We start from the raw sequence: 18,257 nt of genomic DNA on the forward strand, positions 1-18,257 counted from the left end.
CACGCTGAGCACACTACAACCAGACGTGGCTGAAGCACACACTACAGCGTGAGCTGCACTCACACACAGAGACCTTGCAGACAGCCGTGAACAGTGCAGATGCAGAGCACTGTGCACTAGCGCTGCAAGACAAAATTAAACTTCTCTATCTACTCCTATATAGTGTGTTTGGAACCAATGTAGCTGGATACGGATGGAACCCAGGGGCGGAACTACTGCCCGTGCAGCCGGTTCATTGAACGGGGGCCCCGAGGGAGAGGGAGCCCCTCCAGCCTCCAGCAGGGCCGCCATCAGGGCATGACTGCCCTGACTCCAGTATGGGGCCCGGCCGGTAGGGGCCCCCTCGGAGCCCCCCCCTCTTGTGTGTCTCTCTCCTCATGGGGCCCCCGGCCCCATGTTAAGCGCCGGGTCCGGGACATCTCAGCGCTGCGCTGCTCTGCTGCGGCAGCGCCTTTATGATTCCCCTGACTTCGGGTCATGTGACCGCGCCGTCACATGACCGGAAGTCAGGAGAACCTGGTGTCAGCGATTTGGACGAGCGCCAGGATTCTGCAGGGATCGCATGGGGGTAAGTATAACAAGTTTTTTTTTTTTAAATACAATTAACTAGGAGTGGGGGGGAAATGGGAGATGCACATGGGGGGGTGGTGGGAGATGCACATGGGGGGGAAATGGGAGATGCACATGGGGGGGGGAATGGGAGATGCACATGGGGGGGAATGGGAGATGCACATGGGGGGGAATGGGGGATGCACATGGGGGGGTGGGAGATGCACATGGGGGGAGGGGGATGAGAGAGGTGCACATGGGGGGGAATGGGAGATGCACATGGGGGGAGGGGGATGAGAGAGGTGCACATGTGGGGGAGGGGGATGAGAGAGGTGCACATGTGGGGAAGGGGGATGAGAGAGGTGCACATGTGGGGGAGGGGGATGAGAGAGGTGCACATGTGGGGGAGGGGGATGAGAGAGGTGCACATGGGGGGGATGAGAGAGGTGCACATGGGGGGGTGGTGAGAGCTGCACATGTGGGGGGATGAGAGATGCACATGGGGTGGGATGAGAGAGGGGCACATGTGGGGGAGGGGGATGAGAGATGTGCACATGGGGGGGATGAGAGCTGCACATGGGGGAATTGGGAGAAAATGAGCTGCACATGGGGGAATTGGGAGTACGGGGATAATGAGCTGCACATAATGAATGTGGGGTGGGGGAGAGTAAATGATAAATGATGATGGGGTGGGGGAGAGCACGGACATGATATAATGAATTGGGGCAGGGGGTGCATGTAAATAATGAATGCGGGGAGCAGGAAGTATAGAGTAGGGGGCGTTGCGGATGCAGGAGTGTAACTGGTAACAAATTGGTGGAAAGAGTAGAGGTTCTAATTAAATTATATATTAAGTGCCTATTTACAGTTAATGGGGGCACCGTGGTGGATTACAATTTATATTTGAATGGTGGGTTTCATAATAACTATATATTAATGGTGGGTGCACGTCTGTATTCAGCTGCGTAATGTAGAAGTTGGGGAATGTGCTCTAGATAACTGTGTTATTTTATGCAGAGATGAGTCCTGGCTGGAAGACGTGATGGCAGTCTGTGCTGGATGAAGGAGAAAAGCGTAGCTGAAGGACTTCACCTAGAGACGTCACCAGTGAGTCAGTGTATTACATGTACACTTACACTATATACTATGTACCGGGCTCCTGTGTATAATGTCACTGGTGATCACTGTATTACCTGTACACTGACACTATATACAGAGCTCCTGTGTATAATGTCACTGGTGATCACTGTATTACCTGAACACTGACACTATATACAGAGCTCCTGTGTATAATGTCACTGGTGATCACTAGATTACCTGGACACTTAAATTATACATACCATGTATAGAGCTCCCGTGTATAATGACACTTATGGTAATATTAGTAATGTGGTGGTAATATGTGGTCTGGTCATGGTGTGGCAGTTTTTCTTCCTTCTGTGTGGTATTATTCGGTCACTATGTTGTGGTAATATGTGGTCTGGTCATGGTGTGGCGGTATTCCCTGTATGTGGTATTATTGGTCATTTAAAAAAAAAATGTATATGACACATTCCCTTAAAGAAAACGAAATAAAAATATATCAAAAAAGAGTATTGGATATTTTAAGAAAATTTTAATAGGTTAGAGAAGGGCCCGGCCAGAAGAGTCTACCTTATCGTGGTGGCGGCTTTAAAAATCTTTTGGCCAAAACAAAAGCTGCTGGCTATGTGTGTGGCGCAGTCACATGGCCGAACGTCAGGAGAACCTGGTGGCAGCGACGTGGACGAGCGCCAGGATTCTGCAGGGATGGCATGGGGGTAAGTATAACAAGTTTTATTTTTTTTAAATACAATTAATTAACTAGGAGTGGGGGGAATCAGAGATGCACGGGGGGGATGAGATGCACGGGGGGATGAGAGATGCACATGGGGGGGGATGAGAGATGCACTTGGGGGGGGATGAGAGATGCACATGGGGGGGGATGAGAGATGCACATGGGGGGGGATGAGAGATGCACATGGGGGGGTGAGAGATGCACATGGGGGGGGATGAGAGATGCACATGGGGGGGTTATGTTTACATAACTTTGTTGCCTTATGTAGGGCAGGGGGGGGCCCAAAAATTTCTTGCACAGGGGCCCACTACAGTCTGTGTCCGCCCCTGATGGAACCACCACACTAATAGGAGAAATCAGGAAAAATTATCAATTACCAAAAAAGGACAATGTATGAAGCAGTGACGCACGCTGAGTGCACTACAACCAGACGTGGCTGAAGCACACACTACAGCGTGAGCTGCACTCACACACAGAGACCTTGCAGACAGCCATGAACAGTGCAGATGCAGAGCACTGTGCACTAGCGCTGCAAGACAAAATAAAACTTCTCTAACTACTTCTATATAGTGTGTTTGGAACCAATGTAGCTGGATACGGATGGAACCACCACACTAATAGGAGATATCAGGAAAAATGATCAATTAGCAAAAAAGGACAATGTGTGAGGCAGTGACGCACGCTGAGCGCACTACAACCAGACTTGGCTGAAGCACACACTACAGCGTGAGCTGCACTCACACACAGAGACCTTGCAGACAGCGGTGAACAGCACAGAGAACTGTGCACTAGCGCTGCAAGGCACAGTGATTTATAAAGTAGCTTGGGTAAAGCAGAATAGAGCAAATAGGTAGCTAAAACTGTCCCTCAGAACAACAGCGTCCTATCCCTAACTGAATTCACAGCAGAGTGAGCTCAAAATAGCGGCGGCGGCTTTTATAGTGCATCATGACATGATTTCAGCAGCCAATCACAGCCATGCCATTAGTTAACATGCCTACATGCCTAACAGGATGTGCCCACACTTCCTAGGATCCTCATTGGCTGAATAAAATGAAACTGGCTCATTGCATTATGGGAACTTCCGATTCCGGTATCCGATATCCTAAAAGTATCGGAACTAAGTATCGGAATTCCGATACCGCGAATATCGGCCGATACCCGATATTTCAGTATCGGAATGCTCAACACTACTTGTAATATCTATTAGTAGGTAATCACTTTTGCATTGTGTGGTGCATTAAATTAACATTTATAAAAAAATATTGAATTATTTTTTTAGTTGTTTCTCTTGATCTATCAGGTAAAAATAAAATGATGCCCTTCAATTGAGGTTAATGGTTCTCCTACAGGTCACATTTAAAAAGTAATTGTCTGCATTACCAATAAATAACTACAGCAGTGATCACTTTCTATCTTTTTTAAGAGGACCATTTCTCTAGAAGACCCTTGGGTGAGTTTTCTTTATGAGGAATTGCCATTTTTAATATTAAAATGAAAAATCTAATGAAGGTGATCAATGATATTTTATTGCTCAATCAATTTTATATACAGATGAGCAAATAAATTTCAATGGAATTGAGTTCTACTCGAATTTGACAAAAATCTGCATTTGTCAAAATGCAGATATATTGTAATTCACTTCCATGCATATTCAGCCTTCGTTGTATCTTCTGATCCCCTCTGCTTACATTGAAATCCCTCTCATGCTGAGCATGGACATTTATCTCTGATTAGGCCCGGGACGGTTATGTACATGTGTGCACAAAGTCATGGTACGATTTCAGCATGGGTGGCTGTGAAGATGCAGCAAAGACTATATGGGTGAGACCTCAATCCCACTTGCATATAAATGCGGCAAATGAAATGCGAGAAAAAATCGCATTGCACTCGCACCAATATTAATCAGTGAGGTAGTGTTCATGAGCTGGAATCAGGGTGATGAAAAAAATTGCAGCATGCTACGAGTGGCCGCGTTTATCGAATGAGACTCGCAAGTCAATTGGTACAAGAATAAAAACGGATGGTACACGAACCATGCTTATATCGTCCATTTTATTTCTTGCACACATCTCAAAGGAACCACAAAATTTCATCAGCCAAGTACAGTAAATTCACAGCCAAAACCCTCAGAATAGATAGATAGATATAAAGATAGATAGATATAAAAATAGATAGATAGATAGATAGATAGATGGAAAGATACATAGATACTGTAGATAGATAGGTTCTCCCTTTAGAACCGAAACATCGCCATGATGGGCTATTAAATAGCACTATTTTTTCACTTTGAATGGTGTGCTGCCTCCAATTTTTTGTATTGTATTGAAGGTTTGGTCTATATGTCAGTGCTGTTTCTATTTTTTCTTTTTAGATAGATAGATAGAATAGATAGATGCCCTGTAGATGTATAATTTCACAAGCCCCCTACATATAATACTCTTGCACCCTTTAGTGCCTTTTCATGTGGCACTAAAGGATGTTTAATAGTGATGAGCGAGCGTGCTCGCCACTGCTCGGTACTCGCCCGAGCATCACACTGCTCGAGATGCTCGGTGCTCGGCAAGTATTTCTGGGTTGCTCAGGCGGGAACTCGGGTCCCCGCCCTGCTCTTTAGAGAGCTAATGAACATGCAGGGATTGCTTGCCATGCACTGTAATGCCGTAGCCATGTTCAGGCTTGGACTGGCCCACAGGAAAACAGGAGAATCCTCCGGTGGGCCCCTTTGCAAGAGTGGGCCACCACCCTCTTATATGGGCAGTACTTGGCACTATATACTTAAATCACTATGTACAGACAAAGACAGCATCTTATTCATTTAGCAATCTACCCAGTTCATTGTTATACAAATTTGTGATTGAGGATAATCTGCATGTAGTTGAAAAGTGGGACCCTGGAGTTGGTTACTGGTGGGCCCTTGGCACCCCAGTCCAACACTGGCCATGCTGATTGTGGCATTACAGTGATTGGCTGGCCGCATAGCGTCATCAGGTCTATATAAGACCTCGTGACGCTAGGCTCATCACAGTCTATCCCGGAAATAGGCAGAGTAGGGAGAGGTGCTGCTGTGTGAGGGACAGAATTGGTGGTGTAATAGTTAGATATAGGTAGTGGTACTCCAGGAGTATATATATATCCATCTGAACTAACAGTCTTTCTGAGGACTAATCGAGCTGCATATTTTAATCCTGATAGCAGGAGTTAGGCAGGCAGGCAGGGTTTGTGGCAGTGTATACAGCACAAGAGGGTTCATTGCACATTCTGTCTGCTCCTGCTGTTACAGATATCCGTAGACATAGCCCCAGATATCAGGGGCCAGGGCTAATTATTTTTTTATCTTAATCATGATTATTTGCTTAAAAAGCAATCCAGAGTACACCATTTTATTACTCCATTTGCTTGTTCACAGAATACAGCCAGAATTTTTTTTATTTTATTCGCATTACTGTATTGTGGAAGCAGAGAAACTTTTTTCAATGATCAGACGTTATCCCATATGACTGCCGTAATAATGCAGAAATTTTTTGGAGCGTGTCAAATATTCCACTGAATTTAACATCAGCCAACTGTGTTTTGTTGAACCAATTGACACTTGGTCGCTGACAAATACAATACTATTACGTGACTGCCTGAAACCATGGCCATCAGACTTTATTCCATATGACTGCCGTAATATTACAGAAATTTTGTGGAGCATGCCAAATATTCCACTGAATTTAAAGTCAGCCAACTGTATTTTGTTGAACCAATTGACACTTGGTCGCTGACAAATACCATACTATTAGGTGACTGCCTGAAACCGTGGCCATCAGACGTGATCCCATATGACTGCCGTAATAATACAGAAATTTTGTGGAGCATGCCAAATATTCCACTGAATTTAAAGTCAGCCAGCTGTGTTTTGTTGAACCAATTGATAATTGGTCGCTGACAAATACCATACTGTTAGGCGACAGCCTGAAACAGTGGCCATCAGACGTTATCCCATATGACTACCGTAATAATACAGAAATTTTGTGGAGCGTGCCAAATATTACACTCCATTGCAGTTGTGGGTTCAAACGTATTCACAGTTGGTCGCTGACAAATAGCATATCTGTGAACAATGTTGTCAGAGTATTATGCCACTTTTACGGACTGACAATAAAAAAAACATACAAAAAACAAGCTAACAAGGAAAAATTTCCAGGGTAATGACTTGTATATAAGGCCAAAGAAATACTAAAAAAAAAGTTATGGACTGTGGAAGACATTTATGCAACCAGAATGAACACTCATCTGGAGCTGATGATATCACCTAGCACCTGTCCCTATTGTAAATGCATCTAACAGCGTTATCAGTAGGGAATAGAATAGATTTAAAAAAAATTTGGGCAGCAGCACGCAGTATAAGGCTATAATACCTGGCTGGATCGGTGTAATATGCTATCCATACTGAGATTCCTCACCCATAAATGAATTTCAGATAAGACAGTTAATAATCTAGAATGTAGAATCTATTTGAATTGTCCTTCCCATTATTAAGGAATGGGTCTCCTATACTGTTATTGCGTATGCAGCAATTTTAAGGGCTGCCAAAAATTAGGATGCACTCCAATACACATTTGAAGAGACATAAAAAATAAATAAATAAAAACACAGTAGGATCTTTCTTTAGTATAAATGTAGCGCCCCGAGGGTTCGGCCACTACAGAGGTATTGCACCTCAACCAGAGGTGTGATATTCCACTCCCGGGTAAGGATGGTGTGTGGACCAGGGCTCGGTAGGCTGCATGCATCACACACACCCCATTTCCGGGGGACAGCTCAACGGTGCTCCCATTAGACAGTAATGCAGGCATGACAGAATCTGTCCCTGGCTGGAGTGGGGAGGGGGGAGGAAAACCCAGTGATGTAGGAGCAGGAGGGGACGGTTTCTGGGCATAGGCAGGAGCCCATTGGTTGCAAGTCACCTGGGCTCATACACAGAGAGGGAGGTATATAAGGTGGGCACCATCTTAGAAGTTCAGTCTGAGAGAGGAAGTGACAGAGCAGGGCCTCTGTGGAGCTCTGCTCCGGAGGCGGGCCTAGCCTGTGAGGCCCAGCCAGCACTGGAGAAGAAGAAGTCAGTTCAGCCAGAGAAGGCTGACAGGGAGCTGTGGCTCAGTCTGGGCCCATCTCCACAAGGCAGGCCTGGAGTGAAGGCCAGAGCCAGAGGAGAGGAACAGAAACAGCAAGAGAGGCCCAAAGACAAGAAGGCAGAGGGAACCCCATAGGCCCAGGAGATTGCGGGTGACGGGTTGGCAGAACAGGGTACCGGATCCCAAGTTGGTGGAGGTGACTAATCCTCAGCCAAGGACCGGCGGTCGCGATCATATCTTGGTGCGATCCCTCACTACACCTACTAGAAAGGCATACCACATAGGATCAGGGAGGTGAGCACGAAGCCCTCCCAAGAGAAGGCCCGCGGGAGCTGGACAAACGTAGTGTCACTGGTGGGGCACGGCCAGAGAAAGGAGTAGAAGGGAGTCCTGTGACACACTCTGGAATTGCCTGGGGGTTGACCGAGCCCCCCCCTGCCTGGTGGACGCAGCACGGCTTTGGCAGTCATTGCCCGCGGAATGACTTGGGACATAAAGAACTGTGAGTAAAGCATTTGAACTGCAATCCCACGTCTCTGTGCTTCATCGCCGCACCAGCACTACTAGTGCTGGGACGCTCGCACCATCACTCCCCCATCTTCCATTATACTGCCCTGGGGCTGCACTCTTCCCGTGGGGAGTCACACTACCTTAGCTGCATACACTATCAGCCCCAGTGGTCTGCCCTTGCAGCGGCGGTTCGCACTGACCGCAATCCACGGGTGGCGTAGTCGGACAATTAACCTAAAACCCATAAAAGACTGCCACTGGTTTGACCACCCTGAGCCACGGGACCGGGTCGCCGCCACGGATACTACAACCCCCCAAGAAGCCCGGTTCCGGGTGCCCCTCGGCCCAGGGGGCGCGTCATAAACACCAGACTTGACAATGTAACCACATTGTTAAGCTCCTGCACCTCCTCCTCCTCCTCCTGTTCGGCCTCCAAATGACCACATCAGTCACAAGTTGGAAGCACTGCAGCACTGCCTCGGCCAAGCGGCAGCAGGCTGTGCTGAAGATAATATGCTTATGCTTAGATGACAAACCGCACACTGCTGCAGAGCTGTTGAAAGCTGTAACACAACAGGCAGATCTGTGGCTCTCACCGTGAACATACAGCCAGGCATGGTCGTGTGTGACAATGTCCGGAACCTGGTGGTGGAGAAATGACATCCGGAGTAGATACGGTTTCCCCCTATGGCAGTCCTTTCTGAGCTAAAGAATATGGCTGTGGTGAAATACAACTGTCACCGAGAAGCAGTGTCAGACTGAAGAGAATTGGGCCCACCAGAGGATTTGATTCTGAGGGCCCACCTTTCTCCCCCGCTCAAGAGTCCCATAGCAGCTGCAAAGTTTGCGCTATGAACGCTCCTGATGTAGAAGCCAGGGCCCTGTTCAACTCTGCTGAGAAGCAGCCTTGGCTAAGAAAAGTCTGTGTGAAGGTTCATGGGCACTCTGCTTTTTTACTGAGGGGGAAACCCACGCAAACACGGGGAGAACATACAAAATCCTTGCAGATGTTGTCCTTGGTGGGATTTCAACCCAGGACCCCAGCGCTGCAAGACTTCAGTGCTAACCACTGAGCCACTGTGCTGCCCTCTCTGTTCTCCCTCTAATATGTAACATGCTGGAGAATCTTGCACCTACTGCCACTCAGTATCTTCAGCTCCTTTGTGAGAAACTAATGTATTTGGGCAGCCACTCAGTCTACCAAATAAAATTCCTGAGCAGGAAATTGTGGATGGCTTCGCTACTGGTACTGGGGGCACTGCTAATACAATGGCGTCATGCCATAGTTCACTGGAAATATTCCAGGCTGGTTGGAGCCAAGCTGATTCCCACAGAAAAGTACCAGCAGCCAGTTAAGGAGATGGTGGCCTCTATCATCATCATGACCTGCAAGGTTTGCACTATGAACTATCCTGAATGAGAAGCCAGAGTCTCCAGTTCTGTGGTGGGCCCGTCCAACCCTGCTGAGAAGCAGCCCTGGCTAAGAAAAATCTGTGGGAAGGTTCCCGGACACTCTATGGCTGCTTTTTTACTGTGGACTGGCTCCAGCAATCTATAAGATTGCAATCTAAAAGATCCCTTCACCGGCTCCCCATTGCACAGAGATTCTAGTTCAAAACCCTAACCATGACATGTAAAGCCATGTACAACTTGCCTCCTCCATATACAATATATGTGACCTAGTCTCGCGGTACATATCTGCACGCAACCTCCGATCCTCACAAGATTTCCATCTCTACTCCCGTCTTATCTCCCCTTTCCACAATCGCATACAAGATTTCTCCTGTGCTTCCCCCCTATTCTGGAACTCTCTACCCCAACATATCAGACTCTCGCCTACTGTTGAAACCTTTAAAAGAAAGCTGAAGACCCACCTCTGAAGCCTACAACCTGCAGTAACCCTCGCTCACCATACCGCTGCACGACCAGCTGTACCCTCACCTACTGTATCCTCACCCATCTCTTATAGATTGTTTGTGCTCCCTCACAGACATGGTCCTCTCTCCTCTTGTACCAGTGGGTGACCTATTTTCACATGTAAATCGCAATGGAATAAATGGCGCTATAATAATAAATAATAATAATTATACTACTTGTACTCTGGGTCAATTGATGGCACTTTCCTGGTGTCTGCCCCTAAATTGATGTGTTTTGGCAGCTTTTGGTCCCATTTGAAGGTGTTGTGTATGCCTTTGGTTTTGGCCCCCCATTGAATCCAATGTCGTTCAGCAATGTTCGGCGAATATTCGACAATTACATTGGCGAATATTGCAAAAACGGCGATCGTAAATCCGAAACGAATATTGAAACATTCGTTTGTCTCTAATCAGAAACACCATTAAAAAATTATGTTGGCATGGCATAATGGTCTCCCTGGTGATATAGCAGTGGAGGATGAGGGGAAGGAGGAGGGTGACATAAAATAGAAAAATTCCTGAAGCATATACCCATGTCTGGGTGTGAAGGCTTGCATAGGAATAGATTCCCCCCCAAAAAAACACTGGATTTGAGTTTATGTTCCGATTCTATTATCCAGTGGTGTTGAGAAGTTTGGCCCAATCCAGGTCTTGTTCATTTTGATAAGAAAATAAGTGGAGAGATAGGGGCGCAATAGCACTGTTATCCAACAACAATCAAGTAGATAAAAAAAGAAAATGTGCTCACCTTTATGAGTTGTGTAATGCACAACTCATGTAAGAATTAGTAGCGAAAGGCTGCAGCCAGCACAGAATCCCTAGGGATCTTGTAAGGTTGTCTGTAGTAGGATGAAGTTGGTGCTGGGAAAAAATCTGAGCTCCTCCTTGGTGAAGAAATTTGACAACAGATTGTATAATTAAACAATCTTGTAGTTTATTGCTAAAAGCTACGATTACGCGTAGTAATCGTAGCTTTTAGCAATAAACTACAAGATTGTTTAATTATACAATCTCTCGTCAAATTTCTTCACCAAGGAGGAGCGCAGATTTTTTCCCGGCACCAACTTCATTTTGATAAGAGTCAGCCTGTTAGCATTGTCAGTTGACAGGCAGATGCACCCGTCAGTTATATCAGTTACAACGCCCCCGGCGGCACTAAAAACCATCTCTGACAAAACGCTAATGGCCAGGACCTCCAAGGCGTAGAGAGACAGTTCATGCCACGTGTCCAGCTTGGATACCCAACAGTTGTAAGGCACAGAGAGGAAACATGGAGGATGCTGGTATGGTCACCAAGGTAGTCCTTCAGCATCTTCGAAAACTTTTCCCTCCTTGTCAAAGTACCCCGTGTATCAGGGCCTGGGCACTGGGAGGGTCTGAGAAAACTGTTCCAGACCTTTGACAGTGTTCCCCTGCCTCTGCCGTATCTGGTTTGTGTCTCCCTCGCTTGTACTCCTTGGTTGTCCAATGAACTGCCTGTAACCTCTGCCACCAGCATTGTCAGATGGGAATTTTTATTTTTTTTATAATTCTTCAACAAGAGCCTGAATTTAATATCTCCAAAAATGAACTCCTTCGGTTTCCTCCCTCTACTAACCTACCGATACTTGACTTATACTAACCTACCTATATCTGACTGTTACTAACCTACCTGTACCTGACTTTTACTAACCTACCTATATCTGACTTTTACTAACCTACCTATACCTGACTTTGCAATTTCCTTTAGGTGGTGCCATCATAACTCCCACTCGGCACGCCTGCTGTCTTGGAGTCATATTTGACACACGACTTTCCTTTATTCAACGTGGAAAATTACTCACTCGCTCATGTCACTTGCATCTTAAAAACATCTCCAGAATTTGACTTTTCTCACGTTTGATACTGCAAAAACTCTTACTGTCGCTCCTTCTAAACAAACTGTCTCCTCTCCAATCCCTTCTGAATATAGCAGTCAGGGTCATATTTCTATCAAGCTGCTTCACCGACGCCTCTACCCTGTGCCAGTCATTGCACTGGTTAGGTTAAAAGATCACTACAGAATACAATACAAACTCATCTCTCTCACCCACCAAGCTCTCCACAGTTCTGCACCGCCCAATATGTCATCCCTCATTTCTGTGTATCACCCCTCCTGTGCCCTCCATTCTGCAACTGATCTAAGACTGACATCCTCCATAATCAGAACCTCACACCTCCGTCTCCAAGAATTCTCTCATGCTGTGCCAGCTTTCTGTAATGCCCAAAATGCGTACAACGTGAGGGTCACGGTAAAGGCAGTGGAACATAAAGTCGGCTATGTGTGCCAGACTGCCAACAGCCAAGACTTCGCTGTTCTCACCAAGAGGATGACTGTCCATGTTCTCTTCCTCTTCCTCCTCATTATCACCCAATCTGCATGGAGATGAGATGAGGCTGGGCTGAGTAGCATCACCATGTATAGCTCCTTGCTCCACCTGCAATGCCTCCTCTTTAACTGTCAGCAGCGCACGTTTAAGTAGACAGAGAAGCGGAATGGTGACACTAATTATGGCGTCATCGCCGCTCACCATCTTGGTGGAGTCAACAAAGTTTTGGAGGATCGCACAGATGTAAGACATCCATGCCCACTCATCAGCTCTTATGTGCGGAGGTTGATCTGATTGCCGACGGGCGTGTTGAAGCTGGTACTCAACACTGCTCTCTGCTGCTCAAAATTCCAAACATCTGCAATGTTGATTTCCAATGTGTGGTCACATCGCACACCAGTCGGTGAGCTGGAAGCTGCAAATGCTGCTGAAGCCCTGCCAGGGCGGTGGTAACTGTAGCTGACTTTATGAAATGGGCACACACGCAGCATACTTTCACAAGCCATTGTGGCAGATTTGGGTAGGTTTTGAGAAACCGCTAAAGCACTAAGTTGAGCACATAGTAACATAGTAACATAGTTTGTAAAGCCGAATAAAGACTTGCGTCCATCAAGTTCGACCTGTTAGTTCTGTAATTGCTAAAGTTGATCCAGAGGAGGGCAAAAACCCCAAATGATTTGGCCAATTTTCACCTGAGGAAAAATTCCCTCCCGACTCTGAAACCAGCAGTCAGAATAAATCCCTGTATCAACCTACTATTTTATTTTATTTTTAAGTATATGCTGAAATCTGCCTGGTATCTAGAAATGCATCCAGTCCCCGCTTGAACTGGTGTAGTGAATCCGACATTACCGTCTCCTCACTCAGTGAATTCCATATTCTCACTGCTCTTACCGTAAAGAACCCCTTCCTATGCTGGTGCTGAAACCTTTTCTCTTCTAGTCTTAGTGAATGCCCTCTTGTTACCGTAATATCCCTCCTTTTGAACAAATCCCGGGCAAGATCTCTATACTGTCCCCTAACATATTTGTACACATTTATTATGTCCCCCCTCAACCTTCTCTTTTCCAGGCTGAATAGTCCTAGTTTTGACAACCTCTCTGTGTATTGCAGTCCCTCCATTCCCTTTATTAATTTTGTTGCCCTCCTTTGTACCTTTTCAAGCTCATTTATATCCTTTCTATATATTGGGGCCCATAACTGAGCACAGTATTCCAAGTGTGGTCTGACCAGTGCTTTGTACAGTGGAAGAACAATGTTCTCATCCTTTGCAGCTATACCTCTTCTGATACATCCCATTACCCTGTTTGCCCTTACAGCAGCGGCCTGACTTTGGGCACTCCAATTTAGTTTGCTATCAATCAAGATGCCCAAGTCCTTCTCCATCTCTGAATTCCCCAATGATTTCCCATTCAGTGAGTACTGGTGACTTCCATTTTTCCTTCCCATATGTATGACCTTACATTTCTCCTCGTTAAACCTCATTTGCCATTTAATGCTCCACCTACCCAGCTTATCCAAATCCCTCTGTAGGTCTGCACTGTCCTCTTTTGTATTAATTGTTTTACATAACTTTGTGTCATCTGCAAATATTGATATTTTACTATTTATCCCGTTGACTATGTCGTTAATAAAGATATTAAATAACATTGGGCCTAGTACAGACCTCTGTGGTACCCCACTAGTGACGCTTACCCAATCTGAGTATATTCCATTTATAACCACCCTCTGCCTTCTATCCTTTAGCCAGTTAGCTACCCACTTGCAGACATTTTCCCCCAGCCCCATCATTCTCATTTTGTATACCAACCTATTATGTGGCACGCTATCGAACGCTTTTGAGAAGTCGAGATACACGACATCCACTGGTTCCCCCTGATCTACTCGAGAGCTAACCTCCTCGTAGAAGTCAATCAGGTTTGTTTGGCAGGAGCGATTCCTCATGAATCCATGTTGGTTCGGGATTAAAAGATTATTAGCATCAAGATGCTCTGTAATTGCCTCTTTAATGAAGCTTTCAAAAATTTTGCCCACAACGGACGTCAGACTCACCGGCCGATAGTTTCCGGCGTCACTTTTCGCTCCCTTTTTGAATATTGGCACTACATTCGCCTGTCGCCAATCAAGTGGCACAGACCCAGTCTCAACAGAGTCCTTAAATATAAGATATAACGGTCTGTCTATCACATTACTTAGTTCCCTTAGTACCCGTGGGTGTATGCCATCAGGTCCTGGTGATTTGTTTATTTTAATGTTACTGAGGCATTTCTGTACCCCAGCTTGGGTTAGATTTGTCATACTTAGTGGAGGATTAAGCTTGTCACTTCTCATTTCTCCTGTTAGTTCTATTTCCTTTGTGAAAGTTGTCGAAAAAAAAATTATTTAATAGATTAGCTTTATCCTCATCTTTCTCTATGATTTTGCCTTCCTCACTTTTTATCGGTCCAATATTATCCGATTTAATCCTTTTACTATTTATATACGTAAAGAACAGTTTGGGATTTGATCTACTTTCCCTAGCAATACGTTTCTCTGTTTCCTCCTTCGCTATTTTTATTTGTTTTTTACAGGTTCTCGTTTTTTCCTTGTAACACATTAGTGCCTCCTTACTGTTTTCCTGTTTTAATCTCTTGAATGCCTCTTTTTTGCTATTTAACGCCCCTTTTACGTTCTTGTTCAACCATATTGGTTTCCTCTTATTTCTGGCCCTTTTATTCCCATACGGTATATATCTCTCGCACTGAGTATTCAGAATTCTTTTGAAGGTTTCCCATTTACTATTCGTATTCCTTTGATTAAGAACTTTGTCCCAGTCAATAAGTTGAAGGCTTTCTTTCAGCTGATCAAACTTCGCCCTCCTAAAGTTTAATGTTTTTGTTGTTCCCTTATTGATAACCCTACTGAAGGGCATTTTGAAGTCGATAATATTATGGTCGCTATTACCTAGGTGCCCCCCTATCTGTACCTCAGTTATTCTGTAACGGGTCTGGGAGGCGGAACCTCTGAGCTACTATACAAGGGGGCGGTCCTTGTAAGGGAGCGGGTGGCGACCAGGGAAGACGGGCTGGAAGTCTCAGCAGGTGAACGGGACAGTCTCTGAGTGAACGGGACAGTCTCTGAGTGAACGGGCTGGAGGTCACGGCAAGTGACCGGGGCAGTCTCTAGGTATAGGGTTGGTACGACCTGTGGCGGCTGAAGATAGACCAGCGGACAGGCGACAGATGAGCGCTCCCAGGTGAGCGGGCAGAAGTCTCTGGACAGGCGGGTGGTCACAGCACGTGACGGCAGAGCCTCCGGGTAGGCAAGCAGACTGGTAGCAGATGAGCGCTCCCAGGTGAGCGGGCAGGAGTCACTGGACAGGCAGGTGGTCACAGCACGTGACGGCGGAGCCTCCAGGTAGGCTAGCAGGCAGGTAGCAGATGTGCGCTCCCAGGTGAGCGGGCAAGCTGGTCCATAGACAGACTGACAGGAGTTGGAAGGCAGACCGTCGGACCACAGGCAAGCAGGCAGGTAGCTGATGTGCGCTCCCAGGTGAGCGGCAGGCTGGTCCTTAGACAGACTGACAGGATTAGTAAGGCAGACCGTCGGACCTCAGACTAGCAGGCAGGTAGCAAGTAATCAGGCAGGAATCTGGCAGGTAACTGGCAGGTAACTGGCAACGGGACCTGAGGGCTGAAGCACAGGTGAGACACAGGTGCAAACAACATTGCTCGGGCACCTCCACTTTGGAGGAGGTGCCTTATATATGGTAAAGTCCTCCGGCCATTGGCCAGGGACTCCTTAGGACGGTGCGCGCGGCCCCTTTAAGAGGGAGGGAGAGCGCGCGCGCCCTAAGCACAGTGGCCGGGAAGGAGCGCGCGCTGCCAGCAGAGCGGGAGAGGGACGCCGGGCACGGAGCAGAGCGGTGAGGGGAACAGCGTCCCTGCCTAGCAGAGGGCAGGGACGCCGGCACTACAGTACCCCCCTCCTTTAGGCCCCCCCTTTTTTAGGCCAGAGAGAAATTTAGCTAGGATGAGAGGGGCATGGATGTTCTCCCGGGGCTCCCACGTTCTCTCCTCAGGACCAAACCCCTTCCAATCTACCAGAAAAAAGGTCTTTCCTCTTACCCTTTTGGTAGCAAGAATGTTCTCTACCTCAAACTCGTCCTCAGTGGAAACCGGAGCAGGAGGCGTACCTGTAGACTTGGAAAAAGAGTTAAGCACCACGGGTTTGAGGAGAGATACATGGAAGGAGTTAGGGATCCGTAAGTTGGCCGGGAGTTTCAATTTATAGGCCACCGGGTTGATCTGACTGATGACCTCCAGAGGACCGATGAACCGAGGCCCTAACTTGTAAGAAGGTATCTTGAGTCAAACATATTTAGATGAGAGCCAGACCTTATCTCCTGGACGAAATTGTGGAGGATCCAGGCGTTTTTTGTCAGTGTGTCTTTTCATACGCTCGGATGACAGAAGGAGTGCAGACCGGGTACTCTCCCATATGGAGGAAAATTTGCTAACGAGAGATTCCGCAGCCGGGTTGTCCACAGAGGTGGAGACAGGAAAAGGAATCCGAGGATGCTGACCGAAAACTACAAAAAATGGGGATTTGGAGGAGGATTCGCTCTCGTGATTATTATAAGAGAACTCGGCCCATGGTAGGAGATCCACCCAGTCAGAATGGTGGGCATTAACGAAGTGCCGGAGGTAACTGGTCAGGTTCTGATTGATCCGCTCCACTTGACCATTGGACTGTGGGTGGTAAGCGGAGGAGAAGTCCAGGGTGACGTCTAGTAGTTTACAAGTGGCTCTCCAGAAACGTGAGGTGAACTGTACCCCACGATCCGACACGATGTGGAGGGGCAGGCCATGAAGACGGAAGATATGGCGGATAAAGTCTTTAGCCAGCTCGGGTGCAGACGGGAGGCCTGGCAGGGGAATAAAGTGAGCCATCTTGGAAAAGCGGTCAGCGACCACCCAAATGACCGTACAACCGACAGAGACGGGGAGATCAGTTATGAAGTCCATAGCAATATGCTGCCAGGGGGCAGCAGGCACAGGAAGCGGAAGGAGGCGTCCGGCTGGCAGATGTCTCGGGACTTTGTTGCGGGCGCAGGACACACAGGCAGAAACAAAGTCTATTACGTCCTTGTGCAGGGTAGGCCACCAATAGTGCCGGGCAATAAGCTGGAGGGTCTTTTTCTGACCGGCGTGGCCAGCTAGCTTAGACGAATGGCCCCAGTGTAGGATCTTCTCCCGATCAGGTACTGAAACAAACGTCTTACCGGGAGGGAGACGATTTAGACTCACGGGAGCCACCTGCATTACTCTGGCGGGATCGATGATATGTTTAGGTTCTTCCTCGAGATCGGACACCAGAAAGGATCGGGACAAGGCGTCTGCTTTGACGTTTTTGTCAGCCGGGCGAAAATGAAGAACAAAATCAAAGCGAGCAAAAAACAAGGACCACCGGGCTTGGCGCGGGTTAAGTCTCTGGGCATGCTGGAGGTAAGCCAAGTTCTTGTGGTCAGTGTAAATTATTACCGGATGAAGAGCCCCCTCGAGTAGGTAACGCCACTCCTCCAACGCCAGCTTGATGGCCAATAACTCTCGGTCTCCTATGGAATAGTTGCGCTCAGAAGAGGAGAAGAGTTTGGAGAAGAAGCCACAAGTTACCTTTCTCCCGGAAGATGATTTTGAGTAAGTACCGCTCCGGCTCCAGAGGAGGAGGCGTCAACTTCCAGGAAGAACTGCTTGTTGCCGTCCGGGCGATGCAGCACCGGGGCGGAAGAGAAGGCCTGTTTTAGGGAAAGAAAGGCCTCCTCTGCTTCGGGCGGCCACTCTTTGGGATTAGTACCCTTACGGGTGAGCGCGGAAATTGGGGCAGTCCGGGAAGAGAAGTGTGGTATGAAGAGGCGGTAGTAGTTGGCGAAGCCCAGGAATCGCTGAATGGCCTTCAACCCCTCCGGTCGGGGCCATTTCTCGATGGCAGACAGTTTCTCAGGATCCATTTGTAGGCC

The sequence above is a fragment of the Phyllobates terribilis genome, unplaced genomic scaffold (genome assembly GCF_046119375.1).
Source record: "Phyllobates terribilis strain yellow unplaced genomic scaffold, ASM4611937v1 Scaffold_3__8_contigs__length_932513732, whole genome shotgun sequence".
NCBI lineage: Eukaryota > Metazoa > Chordata > Amphibia > Anura > Dendrobatidae > Phyllobates > Phyllobates terribilis.